Raw genomic sequence first — 11,641 nt, 5'->3', positions numbered from 1 at the left:
AGCTGTTGGTAGTCCAATTGTTCCTGGTAGCAGATTGAGCAAAGATGAGCATGGAATTGTAGTTGATGAGTCATTTTACAAGCAAGTTGTGGGAAGCCTTATGTATCTTACTGCCACTTGTCCAGACTTGATGTATAATGTGAGTTTAGTTAGCAGATTCATGTCTAAACCTACTGAACTCCACCTACAAGCTACAAAAAGGCTTAAAAGGAACAGTTGATTACGGAATTATGTACAAGAGAGAGATCTCAGATTTGGTGGCCTATACAGACAGTGATTATGCTGGGGATTTGGATGACAGAAAGAGCACATTTGGTTATGTTTTCTTGCTAGGCTCAGGGGCTATCTCATGGCTTTCAAAGAAGCAGCCTATAGTTACATTATCAACCATAGAAGCTGAGTTCGTGGCTGCAGCTGGATGTGCAAGTCAAGCAGTTTGGTTGAGGAGAGTTATTGCAAAGCTTGGTTGTGTTCCTAATAAGGTACTGTTGTTTATTGTGACAATAGTTCAACAATTAAGCTATCTAAGAATCATGTTATGCATGGAAGAAGTAGGCACATTGATGTGCATTTTCACTTCTTGAGAGAACTTGTTCAAAATGAAGTCATAAAAGCTAGTGCATTTGTGGAACTAAGGAGGCAGGGGATTCTTTCGATTTAATGACAAAAACCTTTGCGAGTTGGATACTTTCTTGAAGCTCGAGATCATTTGGGTATATGCAAGCAGAAATGTTAAACTAAGCGTGAGAGCACAGTTGGTTTAGGGAGGATTTGTAAGAGTTGTTTCCTTCTTTGTAGGAGTTTATCAAGTCTAGTTGATTTGATCTTTGTTTCTGTTAAATAAATCCGATAAGGATGGAGTTTGGTAGGATTTCTATTTTAGTTGTAAGGCTATTTAAAAGCCAGATATTATGCAAATAAACTTAGCTCATTCAATCGAATGCTCTTTAGAAGTTCTTGCTTTTGATCTCATATTTCACAATTTCTCCCAAAAAAATCATCCGATTACACCGATAAACATTGTGATTTATCTCCTCACTACTCTATAGCTGTTCTGTCATCTCTATAGTATCCATAACATTGGAAAGTCCAACAAGTAAGGTTCTACAACATCAAATTTTTTAATAGAACACCAAACTATAGTCCGTTTTTATTTTGAGATCCAAACTTCAATTTGAATCAAAATGATTACCCAATTTTAATTTTGCTTCACTGGGTAGTCATCCGAGAAATTTTGACATATTTTTTATAATTTGATGTTAGAAATTTCTGTTAGAATTTGAGATGAAATTGTCAATTGGGCGGATAGTGTGTTATATATATGTTGGCAGAGAATTTTTAGCATCTATTCAATAAAAAAAATAGGTTGGAATCTCTTGGGTAACCACCTGACAAAACAAAATTGAAGTTGGATAACCATTTTAATTCAAATTGAAGTTTGGATCCCATAATGAAAAGTGCTATAGTTTGGTACCCTGCCAAAAAATTTACCCTACCTTGTCTCCACAATCATTTTTTTTTTTAAATTCTAACTCTTAATCTTAGATCCTTGGACCTCTTTGAAATTATCCACCATCCCATCAATGAATCCAAACTCACATCATCTTAAAGAAAGATTTCAATGAAAATTTAAAAAATGTGAAGATCGACATTGGAAAGGGAAAAAAAATAGTGACTCGAGAAAATAAACAATCTCACAATCTGTTTTTTATAGCAATACACTAGAGAGGATGATGTGGCACATATTCTAGGACATGAATACCTGACAAATTGACGACAAACACCTTTTTATTTTTGGCATTGTGTTTGAGAGGTTTCGAACTCAAGACCTCCCAAACACAAGCAAAGTAGGAAACCAATAGGCTATGCCTTGGTTCCTCATGAATACCTTTTTCAATGATGAGGCATTGATGTCCATTCAGAAAACCTATTATTTAAATATAACAAGAAGCCCAAAGCAAATTATTCATAATATATATATATATATATTTATATTTATATGTTTATTATTTTGTTTTATTTTTGGGTTTCTAAAGTCCAACGTCTTCTTTACCTGTTTGGTGGTTTTTTTTTTGGGAAAATTACCTAAAAATCCCTGAAAAGTTTCAAACTTCCACTGTAGTCCCTCTGACAATTTCATTTCCCCCTAGATCCCTCTTTTTTTATGGCAAGCTCTCTTTAGCCATTGTCGTTACTTCCGTCTGTTAACTTGAGGTAAAATGAATGAACTGCCCATGTATCCATGTGAGAAGGAAAAAAAACAAAAAATTTCCCTCCAAGTCACATCACATTTAATGTAAAGTATGGTCATATCTTCCAATTGCTTCTTTGTCAGAGAAGAGGTGATATTTCACTCCTTCTTCTTGTTGCCATTGTTTTTGAACTTCTCCTTGTTTATCTCGATTTGTTTCGCGAAGCTTCAATTTCGTCTTCCATCTTGTTTAGTTAGGTTGAAGTGAAGATATTTACACACAAGTTGTTGTTGTTGTTGTTCTTCTTCTTCTTCTTCTTTTTCTTCATCTTGTTCATGTTTTGCTCTTCATTTTCTTCGTCTTGTTCATCTTATCTTCATCTTGTTCATCTTTTTAACCTACTTCTTCTTCTTCATCTTCTTCATCTTCTTAACCTACTTCTTCTTCATCTTGTTAACCTTCTTCTTGTCTTCATCTTGTCTTGTTGTTTTTATTGTTATTCTTCTTCTTCATGTTATTTTCCATGCTCTTGCGTGTTATTTTCCATGCACTTACGTTTGTAATTTAACAAGCTTCTTCATTTTTTGTCATTTTTTGTGTATGTAGATTCTTGCAATTTCATGTAGGCGTCATTAAAAATGGAAACATTTTTCTGCCGTGGCGCGATACAAAGGTGAAGAACGTGTGCTTCAATTCACAGTTTTAAGTTCATGGGAGTCAGTCATGGGTGAGATATGTGCACGTTGGGCCGTAGATGTTTCTCAAGTGAGAGTCAAGTTCGTAATGCCTGATGCATACAGAATGCTTTGGCCAATTGAGTCTGCCCCCGATTTTGAACGCATGTATCATATATATCATAGTTTCAACAAATTTGTCGTAGACATCATCATCGAGGATGTGAGTATCTCTGCAGATGGAAACCATGCCTTTTTTATCCCATCGTAATACTACAATCAATGATCTCGCTGGTTACTTATTTTTTGTGTTCCTTTGTTCTATATGATGGTACTGTAAATGACAAATACTTCATGTGTATTACTATATGGTGCTGTATGAAAAACAATTTCCCGTGTATAATAACTGTTTCATGAGTATAATATTTGTTTCCTGTGTAACATCTATGTTTCCTGTCTATTGTTTTAACGCAGAGCATCATTGTCAGACAGCGTCAACCACAGTGGCAATAGTTTTCTGTCCCAACATAATTCTTCCGGGGCGCTTAGTATTGCCGGGTTTACCGATACACATGATGGTTCCACTTTACAAGTAGGCCAATGGTTTGAGAATGCAGAGCACTTTAAACATTGCGTGTGAAGCTATGCTATAAGAAAAAATTTTGACTTTACATTTATAAAAAATGACAAACTTCGAGTGACTGTAAGATGCGCTGCTAAAGAATGCCAATGGCGAGTGCATGCTTCTAAATAGGGAATTCATGACACATTCCGGCTGAAGACAATGCAAGCAACTCATATTTGTGGTGGAGGAATTGGTACTACAGCACATCCAAAAGCAAGCAAGAAGTGGATTTGTTGTCATACATAAATTAAAAGAAACACCATTATAGAGAGCTGTTGACATACAGAAAGACATATTACGTGACTATGGTGTTCGTATTCCATACAAGCGTGCTTGGATGGGGAAGGAGGTTGCGAGGTCGGTGATTCATGGTAGTGAGGTTAGTAGCTATAATTTGCTTCTATCGTACGCAGATCAAGTATCCGAGATAAATTCCGGTAGCGTTGTTACCATTGACGAAGACGGCTAGCGGTTTAAGCGTGCTTTTTTTTTCATTCGGGGCTTGTTTATTGGGTTTCAAGCATGGGTGCAGGACATTACTTTTTATTGATGGAACCCATTTGCTGGCCAAGTATAGTGGGATTCTACTAGGGGCGACAACGAAAGATGGCAATGATGGCCTATTCCATGTAGCATTTGCTATCGTCGACAACGAAACTGATGAGAACTGGACTTGGTTTCTCGCTACCTTGGGGAGGCCTTGTACGGTGAAGATACCTACGATAAAATTATTACATTCATATCAGATCGATCGAAGGGTCTAGTCAATGCCATCACGCGAGTCTTCCCCTCATCACCACATGGTTATTGCCTACGTCATTTGGAGGCGAACTTCATGAAGACCAACTCTAGCTTCGGTAAATCTTTGCGAATGCAATTCTGCGCAGTAATCGTGAAAATTGTGTACGCATACACTTCGAAAGAGTTCAATGATGTAGTCTATGAACTTGCATATCTATCGCCCGACGCACACTCTTGGTCGATGAATAAGTCCGACGTTGATCATTGGTCAAACTTTTTATTTAAAGGATTGCGATGGTGCGAGATGTATTACAATGTGGCAGAATCCTTCAATGCTTGGATTAAAGAGACACGGCATCTACTAGTAACAAGCATGGTTGATTCTATCAGATTAGTTGCCTACTGTGTATGGTTATATGTTTGATGTAATATATAAGCGTTTCTGTGTGTAATATAGGATTCCTGTGTATAGTTTTATATGAACTGTGTATACATTTATGTTTATGTGTATAAATATTACTTTACCGTGTTTATACATATTGATTTCCTGTGTAACTGACTGTCTTTTTCCAGGTTAAACCTATGAATATGTTAGCCGAAAGATGAGAACAATTCAACAGGTGGGATACACATCTATGTCCTGAAATACGACAAAAGGTTTATCAAATCGTTGATGATAGTCGTTGCCTCAGAGTAGGGCGGTCTACCGAAGACACATACGAAGTCATTGACAATAACAATAACGTAGTCAGCCTCCAGTCTCGTAAGTGTTCATGTAAGAAGTGGGAAGTACATGGCCTACCGTGCAAGCATGTCTGTGTCGCGATTATGCAAACAGACACGAATGTCTATTCTTATATTGATGATTACTTCAGAGTGGAATGGTATCGTCGGGCGTATGCGAATCCAATATCCCCTGTTCCTGACAGTGACAAACCATCTGACGACAACCGTCAACTACGACTTAGGCCACCAATATCAAAGAAACGGCCAGGCTATCGAAGGAGGAAGAGAATAGAGTCACAAGCCTTTAATGTCCATGAATTACACTGTAGCCGGTGCCACGAAAGTGGTCATAATCGGAGATCATGTAATGCAGTCATTGCGGACTGACCATGCTAAACCTAACGGTAGTTTATGATATTTGATTTTTCTTGCACATGTTCGTTAGCAGGACCTTTTTAATTTTTTTGCTTTACCTGTTTTATTTCTTCTGTTTGTGTGTGTAAACCTCAATCTGTGTATATTTAAATTTTGTTGTGTATGAAATAAATTTTTCTATGTATACTTTAGCATTACTGTGTATGGAATATATTTTGCCGTGTATTACATCCATAATTTATGGCTATTTCGTATGTATGAAATGTAATTGCATAATAAAACTTGCAATTACAAACAAGCATAGTCATTACAAACGCAAGAATTAACATGTAATATCATAACTGTTCATGTTTGTTTCCAGTACCTTATACAATTTTGTCAACATCGTCAGCCACAGCATTGTCAGACTCCTGCGCAGTTATAGCTGGATAATTATGTTGGTCAACGGGTGCGTCGGTGTTCAATGTCCGAGTATTTTCCTGGTTCTCCTTTTCCTGCCTCACTTCATGGGGGGAGCATCTTTAGTAGTTGATTCATTCTCGTCCTTTTCACCTTCGGTGGCCTTTTCACCTTCTGTGTGCTTCTCACCTTCTGTGTCCTCCCCAGCGGCCTCCTTGTCACTTTCTCTGTCAACCCTGGCGGCTTCCTTGTCTTCCCCAGTGGCCTCCTTCTCACCCTCTCTTTCCTTGTCACCTTTGATGTCCTCCCCTGTGGCGACCTTCTCACAGTCTATTTCCTTGTCACCTTGGCTATCATGTTCCCCAACGGCCTTCTTCTCACCGTCTCTTTCATTCTCACCTTTGTTGTCCTCCCTGGCGGCCTCTTTCTCACATTCTATTTCCTTGTCACCCTGGCCGTCCTTCTCCACTGCGGACTCCTTCTCACATTCCATTTCTTTCTCACCTTGGTTGTCCTCCTTCTCACCCGTGGCCTTCTTCTGACCTTCGGTGTCACTCTTCATACTAGTGCTTGGTATTATTCTTCTCTTCATCGCATCTAGTAGTATACGGGCGACATAGCAGAGGCTGAGGACTTGAACGTCCGACTGTGAAATAGACAATTCTTCCCCGTTTAGAAGCTGTTCTATATATCGCATGCAAAACACCATACAATCAATGGTGTTGAGTGCCTGTTGGGGGCAGTCACGGACATGATCAAGTGGGAAGTATCGAAATGGATTACTGGATGTGTTGACCTCGACGCATAGTTTAAAGAGATCCCGTTGAACAGTTTAATGGAACTTGTTAGTCACTAAATAGAAAAGCGTATGAAAGCGTAAAGTAGTTCCAAAATATGTTTTTCATACGTACCATATCGACGGCGTCAGAATCATAAATGTCTGACCTGAGGGACGAGTAGTGCATGTACTTCTTCTTCTCATTGTCTAAAAAGAGCAGATGGTAATGCCCATGAAGCAAGATTGGCATAAGTATAAGGTCAGCTTCCTTGTACCCGTATACGACATCTTCCATCAGATACACTGCCTGTTCCGCTGTAAATTGCAATTTCTGCATAGCAAGAGCTAGGGGCCATGTCACAACTCCACGTTTCTTGAATGGCAATGGATTTGTTAGCAATTCCACACGGAGCATGAGTATGAGGGCATCCAATACATCATCGTTTACATTTTCCTTTCCATCGAGGAGGACGAACAGATGGGCATGGGTAGTATTCCCGTAGTCTTTATCATCCCTCCATATGACGGAGCTAGATAAAAAAAACACAAAGTCATATGTAAGTATACACATAAAACTAAATATGTACACAGGAAAGTAATATATATACACAGGAAATAAATATCCTTACACAGGAAAGAAATATTTATACACAAGAAAGTAATTTATATACACTAGAAAGTAATATCCATACACAGTCTAATATGCAATTGAAACATGCACACATATATATACATAGAAGAAAAGTACTCGTCGACGCGTGTGTTGAGGAAGATGGTGAGGGCTGCTTTTTTGAATTGCTTAAGCTTTCCAAATCCCGGATAGGTCTTCTTCTATGGTAGGAAGTCAGTCTCAGCCTTCTTTTGCTCCTCAAAGTACACCTGCCCTTCTGGTTGAGGCTCGTATGTGACCACCGTAAATGGCGCTTCTCTCAGTTTTTTCTTTCTCAAACCGTTCAAGGACTGAAGTAATGCGTCTACAACGCATAATGCTGCTACCTCCCCATTATCTTCGGAGTCGTCACTCGCGATGGAAACCTTTTCAGTCAGTTTATTCTTCTGTGCTGGGTCCCTATTCCTTGTAACTCTCTTTGGTTGGGCTTTTTTTGGTGGTGGGGCTCTCTTTGGCTGAACCCGCTTTGGAGGTGTCTTCTTCACTGGGGCTCGTTTTGGTGGAGCTCTTTTCGGAGGTGGACTGCTTTGATGTGTATCTTGGGCAGTCATCCGTCTTGTAACATGTTTGGGTGGAGCGTCTTTTGCCTTTACCGGGATCTGGGTCGCCACTAGGGGCTTGAGTCGAGATGGAATTTCATGCTGGGCACTGTGATGGAGGGGCATGAGTCGAGATAATCATCTATTCGGCCCGGGGAGCTGAAATTTTTATCACCACAGACGAGCAATCGAGATCGCGAGGGACATGTGATGCGACTCGCCACTTCTTCTTGAGTAGCGGTTGGTGGAATGTGAACATCCTCAGAAGCTTCTTTATCCTGTTGTGTAGGGATTTCTGCACTAGTTGTACGTTTTTTTTTCCAATGACGTACCACCCTTTTAAACCTAAAGCCAGGAGTATGGGACGGTCCTGATGAATGGGGATGGCGATGTCGGTGCCTTCGTAGAAAGTCTTTGAATCCCCAAGCGGTGATTGTGACTCGGACCTATTTCGCTTTGAATATTCGCGTTCACGCTCGTCTATACGAGCTCACAGGTCATTGAACTCTGATAATACTTGTTGCAATAATCGTCGCATGTCATCGGCACATTGCGGGACCTCCTTCGGCCTTTCTACCTATGACTGTCGACGGTCAATTTCTTCAGGGGTGGTTGGAAGGGATTGATTCAAGCGTTGCTTCTTTGTTGGCTCAACGCTTGGTTTTTCCCAACGGTCGCGGCCCTTGTTAGTTGTCGGGACTGCCTTGTATAGTAGCCCAATGGCGATGATCTGCCAGGGGTTTGCTTCTGATCACTCTTAATATTACCAACTAACATATTCTACTCAGGTTAGTCATTTGGGTACAAGCGGCGAGCCGGTAAGTAAACACAAAAGCATCATAAGCGTTAGGATTCGATATTATACACAAGAATTCTATAATATACGAGAAACCAATAAAAATATACACAACAAATGCAATACTATACAGAGGAACATAACATTATACACATAAAATGAGTAATGTACACAGTACAACATTGTAAAACACTGGAAATAATACATTCATCCAAATTACCAATCATTTTCAACAGCAATAGGATTAACTTACTTTTCTCCCTTTGATTGAATTCACCAGCGGCTCGATAGACGCCGACTTGATGAAACTGGAATCTCCATAGCACATGAGACGCAGTGACTGGCCTATTTTTTGTTTCTTCACACAGTCCTTAACCTCATAAAACCAAATTATCAGAGCAATGGAGCAACCTCTCAAATACCCTGCACTAGCTAGGGCACTTTCCCATACAACGAAGTTAGACATGGCCGGCTGTCGAAGGGATGTCTTCCATCATCCACTTATGAGTAGCATGCGCCCATGCATAACGGCCGAGTGACCGCAGATCGTCGGCGTACCTTGCTATAAATGGTGGTGCATTTAGATAAGTGTTGGGGAACATAATCGTCGTCATGAAGTACGCTACCAAGAGTTTCACAAAGATCTCCTCCTCGCCATGTTTGCTGCATACAATTCTTAGTAGGCTATCTTTGATTGCATCTTGGTGACGGTTGTGCATTTTATGCAGAAAGTTCTTCTCAAATTCTGACTGGACTCTCTCGTGCTTGAAAGAGACAATATCTCCATGGCAACTTAGGCCTAGGAAGAAAGTGACATCTTCTGTTCTGAACGGGTGCATACTTTGTCCTATCGTAAACATTTGGCGGTTTGGGTCGTACAACTGCAATACCGGATCAAGAACCCCTCGCTCTTGCAGTACAGGAGTGATATCCATAAAATGGCAAACGGCGTACCACGGAGTATCTCCCAATGCCGCATGTTCATTTGTTTTTTCAACTCTGCAATGGTTTCAACAACTGGGCCCAAATAACACTGAGCGTTTACAAGTATTGTTGCCATCTTCTGATCTATATAAAAAAAAAGGCAAACACAGACTCAATCACTAAGAGATAAAAATAATAGTATACACATCAAACTAGATAGTCTATACAGGAAAAGCGACAAACTTTACATAAGAATGTTGATATTATTAAAGGAATCACACAACATTACACAGAAAATAAGGAAAGCCACACAGATCACTGCAATCAAATATGTCTTGTCACCTTCGTGCGGCCTTTTCCCCTTGAGGTAAATCACCAAGATTCTACAAAATGCCACCGGAGATCTCTGTCGAAGAACAACTTTGCAATGGAAACCGGGGATGAAACTCGCCGGCGATCTCAAAGACGAGGTTTTCCAAGAGAGGAAATGAGCGAAAAAATGATTTCAATTTTTTCCACCGATATAAGAAGAAGGCACAAAGAGGCGTCGGTTGGATGTGACAATTGGAAGATAGGGTTTCATTCCCGAATCCCAACGATTCGCAGTCCCAGCCATACCGCCAACGGTTCCCAAGGAAAAGCAGGGTTAAAAGCATCAAATCAGCCACTCCGTATTCAACCGCATTTAATTCAAAGCACACACGGTAGCAAGGTCATTTCACAACGCAATTAGCGCCTCCCTCGCCTCCGTTAGTTGTTTTTGGGCTAAAACGAAATTTGTACAAAAAGTAAGAACTCATGAGGAAACACAAACATTGGGGGATTAAAAGGGATTCTTAAAAGTATTGAGGGTTTTGTCCTTTCCTGTTTTTTTTTTGTGCTTGTATTATTTATTTTCTAATAAATAAGTGATTTATTTATTTTATTTAAAAAAAAATCCAACTTCAAATATTTAAAATAACGGGTCGTTAGGGACTTTTTGTTTTTCCTTTTTTTTGGCAATAAAAAAAGCTCATGATCTGAATATTTAGTTTTCTTTTCCAATATTGCCCTTCTACTTTTATTAAGTTTATAAATGTGTAATGAAACACAATTATTTGATTTTAAAAATATAGTGTTTAATTTGACAAAATTTTGTTCTCTTTACGATATTTTCAAGATGCCACTATTGTTTCTCGTTCATTTTAATATAATAATAACATTTTTTAAAATACAATTTGCGGCAAACCACCCTCAATTATTGTCATAATTTTATGACAAACATAGTTTATTTATTTTTAAAAAAATATTAGGATGAAATTTAATTTTATATATTATAAATAAAATTAATTTTATACTGTAAATCTCCGATTATATTTAGATTAGTCTCAGTATTTTTTTTAAAAGAAATATAAATTTAGGGATGTGCATAGGATAAAATTAATTTTTCTACCCACTTGTGTGTTTATGTGTTATGTTTATTTAAATTAATCTCTTAAAAATATATTTTTATAATGTATTTATTCAAAGAAATTTATGATACTAAATTAAAAGCACCAACTTTTATGAAAAAATTATCCAACCATTATTCACTGCTATGGTGATCATAATTCATTAAACACCTTATCATGCCATTATCTGCTTATCATAGATTTTTTTAATCATTATTTTTAAGCTTATAAAGCTTCACTCATGAGCACCTAATTATTTATTTATTAGAAAAATTTAAATACAAATACATAAGGATAAAGCAGAAAAGGAACTAATAATAAAACAACAAAATAATCATAATCAGTGAATTAACTTCCATAAAGGTATATCAAATAAAAATAAAAAACATAAGCTGAAGAAAAAGTCTTTTTTGGCAACGAAGATAATGATCGTTTGTAAAAATATGTTATTTAAAAAAAATATAAATCTTGATAATTAAGGAGTGGTGGGTTGTTGAGACTTTGAGAATCAATTAATGGAGCTTTCTTGGCCATTATGTATTTGTCCTCACTGATGCACTCTCTTTGGCATTCTCTAAAGATTCAACATGCTTTAAATGGCATTCAGTTATGACTCGAATGGGACATTTAGTCACATTCTTACGCAAAGACTTTAGGCATACCCAACTCAATTATAATGACTTCGCTGCCCTTGGTAAAATTGGTCAGTTGTCAATGTCTTTGCAAACACTATACTCCGTATTTGTTAACATGCATCTAAAACAATAGAAGG

This window comes from Dioscorea cayenensis, chromosome 19, assembly GCF_009730915.1.
Source record: "Dioscorea cayenensis subsp. rotundata cultivar TDr96_F1 chromosome 19, TDr96_F1_v2_PseudoChromosome.rev07_lg8_w22 25.fasta, whole genome shotgun sequence".
Lineage (NCBI taxonomy): Eukaryota > Viridiplantae > Streptophyta > Magnoliopsida > Dioscoreales > Dioscoreaceae > Dioscorea > Dioscorea cayenensis.
The sequence above is the reverse complement of the archived record's forward strand: the minus strand, read 5'-3'. Positions refer to the sequence as shown.